This window comes from Panthera pardus, unplaced genomic scaffold (assembly GCF_024362965.1).
Source record: "Panthera pardus isolate Hobbes unplaced genomic scaffold, ASM2436296v1 HiC_scaffold_17, whole genome shotgun sequence".
NCBI lineage: Eukaryota > Metazoa > Chordata > Mammalia > Carnivora > Felidae > Panthera > Panthera pardus.
This window is the reverse complement of record NW_026526732.1, coordinates 26,616,504-26,624,000: the sequence shown is the minus strand read 5'-3', so window position 1 is coordinate 26,624,000 and position 7,497 is coordinate 26,616,504.

Here is a 7,497-nt window from a genome sequence, read left to right as displayed (position 1 = left end):
TGGTTCAGTCGGTTAATCGTCCGACTTCAGCTCAGGTCATGATTTCGTGGTTTGTGAGTTCGAGTTCCGCATCGGGCTCTGTGCTGACAGCTCAGAGCCTGGAGCCTGCTTGGGATTCTGTGTCTCCCTCTCTCTCTGCTCCTCCCCCACTTGCCCTCTGTATCTCTGTCTCTCTCAAAAATAAAGATTAAAAAAAAATTTTTTTTTTAAATTTCTTGAGAAAAAGAGAAAAAAACTCAAGCAAGCAGCAGGGTTGAGGATTGAGGGGAGGAATTGTGGATTAAATTTCTAGAGGATTTACCACTTCGGGGTAAGAATTTAGGTTTCATGTGAGAAAAGTAGGTGGCCTAGAACAGAACTAATTTGTAAAGTTTTTTGGCTGGTGGGTCGGGAGTGGGGGAAATATTGCAAGAGCTAAATATTGGTTATCTTATTAAGATTCTTAGCAATTTCCAGATTTTGTTGATTTATTTTTTATTTTTATTATTGTTATTTTTTGCCATCTCTAACAGCTCTGTCCAACAGAACTTTCCGGAAAAGTAGAAATGTTCTGTGCTGTAAGACAGCAGCCTTTTTTTTTTTTTTTTTTTCAACATTTATTTATTTTTTTTGGGACAGAAAGAGACAGAGCATGAACGGGGGAGGGGCAGAGAGAGAGGGAGACACAGAATCGGAAACAGGCTCCAGGCTCTGAGCCATCAGCCCAGAGCCTGACGCGGGGCTCGAACTCACGGACTGCAAGATCGTGACCTGGCTGAAGTCGGACGCCCAACCGACTGCGCCACCCAGGCGCCCCAAGACAGCAGCCTTTAACCACTTGTAGCAATTGAATACTTGAAATGAGGCTACTGTGACTGAAGGTCTGAATTGTTAATGTTACTTCACTTCAATTAATTTAATGAAAATGACATTTATTTAAATGAAAATATCCATATGGGTCTAGTGGCTAGTTACTGTACAGGACAGATCTATAGAGCTGCTGTTGTCTTTTGGGATGATTCCTCTCCCACACCTCCTTGGTAGAGAAGCTATCTCATTTACAGCTTTTGGAATGCAGCCATATATATTTGATATATTAGATTTAATTGGGAGTAATAATCAATAATAATCAATCTAAATTGGGTCTATTAGATACTTTTTCTTTTTTTTCTTAAAAAATTTTTTTTGATGTTTATTTATTTTTGAGAGACACAGAGAGAAAAACCATGAGTGGGGAGGGGCAGAGACAGAGGGAGATAGAGAATCCGAAGCAGGCTCCAGGCTCTGAGCTGTTAGCACAGACCCAGAGTCAGGGCTTGGCCTCGGAATGGCAAGATCATGACCTGACGCCCAACTGACTGAGCCACCCAGGCACCCCAGATACTTTTTCAAGAGTCTGGAATGGAGATCCTGAAAGACTGCATTATTTGCCTTGAATTTGCATCTTCTATATTAAAGCAACCTATACTGATTGGAATTCCGGGCGCAAATTATGGTGGTAGAAAAGATACTTTGGGAGAAAGAGACCTTCCTGAGCACCTCTCAAATCTTATAATATTGTTGAGTCCCTACCTTGCCAAGGGACATCTGCTCAAACTAGGAAAGTGCCACTACCAGAGACAACATGAATGAGGGAGCCTGGGCAGAGACTAGAACAGACCCATTACATTCTGTGGGATCAACTAAAAAGACAGTAGCTGCAGCAGCTGAAAAGCACTATGGGTGGCTCATTTGATTGGCTGGCCGGGCGACTTCAACTCAGGTCATGATCTCACAGTTTGTGAGTTTGAGCCCCTCATCAGGCTCACTGCTGTCAGTGAGGAGTGCTCTTTGAATCCTCTGTCCCTTCGCCCTCTGCCTCTCTCCTCCTCTCAAAAATATATAAAACATTAATAAACAAAAAAAAAAGCAGAAGTCTCTTGGAATTCCTTGGAGCAAAACTGCTGCCACAAGATTTCTGCAGGCTTCATAGGCTTGACTAGACCAGTTGGTTCTCAACGTTGAATGCACATTAGAATTATTTTGGGACCTTAAAATATATGTGTCTCAGGGAGTATGATTTAACTGGTTTAGATAGGTCTGGGGCACTGATTCTTAAGGGTTGGCAAATGATTCTAATGCGTAGCCAGATTAACTACCACTGTCATGCTTTGTGGCATTAACCTCTTCCACTCCAGGCCTTTGTGACCCTCAGACAACACCGCGGACATTTGGTCTAGAAATTCTATTTCTCGGTGCCCACCTTGCCTCCTGACTCCACTGTGATCACTACAGCTGCCTGTCTGGCTGCTCTTTGCACATAGCATTTAACCTCTTGTGATTAAGTTCAATGATCTTGAAATTTTAACTCTCAGCTGGCAACACAGACCATTTGGACCAGGCTCAATAAAGGATAATGTAGCCTCTCCCTTACTGGAGAAGCAACAAAGACTTAGGAAAAAGAAAGTGGAAGAACTGAAAACCAAACGAAAAAATCTACAAAAGAGAAGGGTGATATATGGGTAGGGTGACCCGTTGTCCTAAATTGACTGGGCCTGTCCCAGCTTTTACTTTTGATGCTGTCCTTGGTGCATAGGGATTTTTAATTTTTATTAAATGCAGGTTATCTATTTTTCCTCTGGTTGCTTGAGCTGTTGGTGTCATGGCTTAGAAAATGTTCTCTTATCCAAGGTCATGAAGATTTACACCTATGTGTCCTAAGAGATTTATAGTTTCTACTCCTATGTTTATACCTTTGATCCATTTTAAGTTTTTATATTATATGAGATAGGGATCCAATTAATTATTTTCCTTATGGATATCCAGAGTCCCAGCACCATTTGTTGAAAATTCCATTCTTTCTCCATTGAATGGTCTTGGCACCCTTATAAAAATCAATTGACCATAAATGAATATATTTATTACTGCACTGTGAATTCCATTCCATTTTCTACACGTCTATATTACACTTACTGTACCTATGTAGTAAGTTTTACATTACTCACTATAGCTTTGTAGTAAGCTTTGAAATCAGGGACTGTGAGTCCTCCAACTTTGTTCTTTTTCAAAATTCTTTTGGCTCTTCTGGATCTCTTTAATTTCCATGTGAATTTTAGGATTAGCTTGTCAAAAAAAAAGTTAGAGTTTTTATAGGGATTGCCTTCAATCTGCAGATCATTTGGGGAAATATTGCCATCTCACAATATTAAATATATCAATCTATGAATACAGGATATTTTTCCAGTTTACTTAGGTTTAAAATTTTTTTTTCTGTCAACAGTATTTTGACAAGGGTACAAGCCTTGCACTTCTTTAAACTTATTTCTAAGTATTTTATTTTTTTCATGTTATTATAAGCACAATTTATTTCTTAGTTTCATTTTCAGATTTTTCATTGCTAGTATATAAAAATACAATTGATTTTTTAAAAAGATTTTATCTTTTTTTTTTAAATTTTTTTAAATATTTATTTATATCTGAGACAGAGAGAGACAGAGCATGAGTGGGGGAGGGGCAGAGAGAGAGGGAGTTGGTTGCTCAATCGACTGAGCCACCCAGGCGCCCCAAGATCTTATCTTTTTAAAGTAATCTCTACACCCAAAGTGTGGCTCAAACTCAACGCTTAGATCAAGAGTCGTATGTCCCACCTACTGATCCAGCCAGGTGCCTCTACAACTGATTTTTATATATCGATATATCCTGCAACCTTGCTAAACTGGCTTATTATCTCCTTTTTGTGAATTCTTTAGCAGACATTCTTGTCTCGTGCCTGATCTTAGGGGAAATGCTTTCAGTTTTTCACAATTAAGCACAATGCTAGCTATGAGTTTTTATAGTTGCCCTTATTATTATTAGGTTGAGAAAATTTCCTTCTTTTCCTAGTTTGTTGAAGGTTTTTTTTTTTTTAAATTTTTTTAACATTTATTTATTTTTGAGACAGAGAGAGACAGAGCATGAACAGGGGAGGGGCAGAGAGAGAGGGAGACACAGAATCCGAAACAGGCTCCAGGCTCTGAGCTGTCAGCACAGAGCCCGACGTGGGGCTCGAACTCACGGACCGTGAGATCATGACCTGAGCCGAAGTTGGACGCTTAACCGACCAAGCCACCCAGGCGCCCCTGTTGAAGGTTTTTATTGTAAAAGAGTACTGCACTTTATCAAATGCTTCTTTTTTTCATCTACTGAGATGATTACACATGAACTCCCCCTTTTTTTCTATTAATATATTATATTACACTGATTAAATTTTCTACTGTTGAATAATCCTTGCATTCCTGGAATAGACCTTGCTTGGTGAAGATCCTCTATTTTTTTTTTTTTTTTTTTTTTACTGTTTTATTTAAAAACAGCACAGCCACAAGAAAAATAATTAAGTGTCCAGCTTAATGAATTCTCAAAACATCTGTTTAACCAGTGAATAGATCAAGAAGCAGAACATGATCACCACCCACAAGGCCCCCGCCGTGCCCTGTTTTAGTCACCCCACCACCCAACAAAGATAACCACTATCCTAATTTTTAACACCTCTGATTAGTTTTGCCTGCTTTTAAAACTTTATGTCAGATCATTTCACTCAACACTGTGTTTGTGAGGTTCATCTGCATTGTTGCGTGTAGTTGTTGGTTGTGGCTTTTCCTTGGCGGATCATTTTCTGGTTTATGAATAGGTCACAATTTATTAACCCTTCTAATGTTATTGGACATTAGATAACTTGAGTTTAGAAATATTCTGAATAGTGCTACCATGACTATTTCTGTCATATCTTTTTTTTTTTTACATTTTTTAAATTTTTATTTATTTTTGAGAGAGGAGACAGAGCGTGAGTAGGGGAGGGGCAGAGAGAGAGGGAGACAGAATCCGAAGCAGGCTCCAGGCTCTGAGCTGTTAGCTCAGAGTCCGATACGGGGTTCAAACCCACGAACCATGAGATCATGATCTGAGTGGAAGTTGAACGCTTACCACCTGGGCCACCCAGGTGCCTGTTCTGTTTTAGATGAATCTCTGTCCCTTTTCTCTTGGGTATATACTCAGGATAGAATTGTTACCCTCAAGATTTCTTACAAATATTGCTTTCTATTCATTACAATGCAGCAATTATGTTTTTAAAATGACTAATTCAATTTGTCATGAACCTTTAAATATAATGTTACTATTTTTCTCATTCCAGGAACATGTCATTTTTTTATTTTTATCTAAAAATTTTTTAAATATATATATATATTTTTTTTTTTTTTGAGAGAGAGAGAGAGAGAGAGAGAACGAGCAGAGGAGGGGCAGAGAGAGAGGGAGACACAGAACCCAAAGCAGGCTCCAGGCTCTGAACTGTCAGCACAGAGCCAGACGCGGGACTTGAACTCACGAACCATGAGATGGTGACCTGAGCCAAAGTCGGACGCTTAACCAACTGAGCCACCTAGGAGCCCCAGGAACATGTAACTTCTTAAGAAAATTACTAGCACATACGCCATCCCTAATTCTGGAATAGTGCATAGCAACACTGACTAATATAGTAGCCACTAGGTGTATAAGGCTATCAAGCACCTGAAATGTTCTGTAAGTATAAAATACACCTTAGACTTCAAAGACGGTACAAAACAAGGAATGTATAATATCTCATTAATAATTTTTACAGGTGGTAATGATGGTATCTTGGCTATACTGGGTTAGAACATATTATTAAAGTTAATTTCACATTTTTTAATGTGGCTAATAGAAAATTTTAAATTACATGTGTGGCTCACAGTTATATTTCTATTGGACAGTACTGGTCTATACTATGCAATTAAATAAATGGATAAAGATTGTCTTAATATTTCACATGTACATTACCGAAAGTTCTTTTCGTCAAAGATCATGCTGCGGGCTACTTTGTACCCTCCCATCTTGGCAAACTGTTGCTGGCACATCCCTGATATTTAATAAATACTTCTTAACTGTTTGATAAACCTTAGTTTTTGCTTTTTTAAGTTAAAATTCCACATTGTTTAGCTACATGTTGATATTCCTGAGAGAATAGGAAAAGATAGCAAAATTCTGTATCGAAACTGAAGAGTAGGCATTGGGTAGGAAAAATGTTAATTGGCAAACACTTTAATATTTCTTTCATCAAAAATAATGGTCTTGAATTATAGAGTAATAGGAAGTATATGTTATACTTAGTGCAGCCTACGTAGAAACAAAGTATTTTCAAAGACTGAATCCACTTTTATATTAATAGGGACCTCTACTTGCTTCAATAGTCTTTCTTTTTTTTTTGCCCATTGGTAGAGTACTGTGAAACATGAATTACTTAGTCATAACAGAAGGAGCAGGCTACAGATTGATTATTCATCTCACCGGCTGTTATCTGAGTGAAGACCCATGATCACTGCCCCAGGCCAAATAGCCGGGTCCTGCTTGGAGAAGTGTTCGATATGAGATCTTCTTGAATTATGATTTTGCATTATGTAGACTCTGAAAGATACAAAGTGTACCCTCTCAGCTTTCTTTTAGTGAGAAAAAGATAGGCCTCAAAGGATCTGAGAGTCACCTTATACTTCATCTGACATGAGAAACCCAGGCAGAATTAGAATCTTTTGGTGGTAGGGAACAGAGACGCATTCAAAGTCACGCCCCAAGTGCTCGGTATCCACTACGAAAGGGTAACTAGAATACAGTTTGGGAAGTGGAGGGATCCAGCGCAGCCTTGGGGACCGGGATAGTCACACCCCCCTGGGGAGCAGGTGTTTTTGTCGCTCTTATTCCATCACTGGGTCTCACTTCTCTTAGACTTTGCTTCTACCATTTCTGCCCCCACCTTCTGCTTCACCCCAGGGAGTTTCTGCTTACTCAAGTGCGTGGCTTTCTGGAGGCCCATTTTCTCTACCCCAGCCTCAAGTTCTCTCTCAGCTTCAGCCTTTCTATGGGATAGCTCATTCTCTGCTCTCCCCTTTCAATTTCCAAGGGAGAATCCGATTGCTTAGTTAATTATCAGAGTCCCTGTTTGGTAAGGGCTGTTTGTTTGTTCCAGGTCACCTTCTTGGATGATGGCCAGTTTATGGATTGTGTGTTCTTGGGTCACATGATCACCACTAATCCAATCAGCTTGGGGAGGGGTTGGTAGTTATTAGTGCAACCTTTGCCTTAGGGAAGTTTGGGTCATTTCTCTGAGCAGGGCTTCAGTTTCCTTTTGTTTACTTTTCAAACTTTATTTATTTTGAGAGATAGCCAGCGAGAGAGAGAATCCCAAGTAGGCTCCAGGCTCTGAGCTCAGAGCCGAACTTCGTGGGCTCCATCTAACAAAGTGAGATCATGACCTGGGCAGAAATCAAGAGTCCCACCTTTAACGGGCTGGGCCACCTAGGTGTCCTCCTTTTTGAAGGGACTCTCGGTATAGCAAGTATGTCTCTCTCTCCATTTCTCTCCTCTTTCTTTCTGTCTTGCGTGCTCTCACACGCGCGTACACACACACACACACACACACACACACACACACTGAGTAAAACAACAGTGACCAAAATAAAGGGAGTATGAATAGATTGAATTGTGCAGTTAAATGTA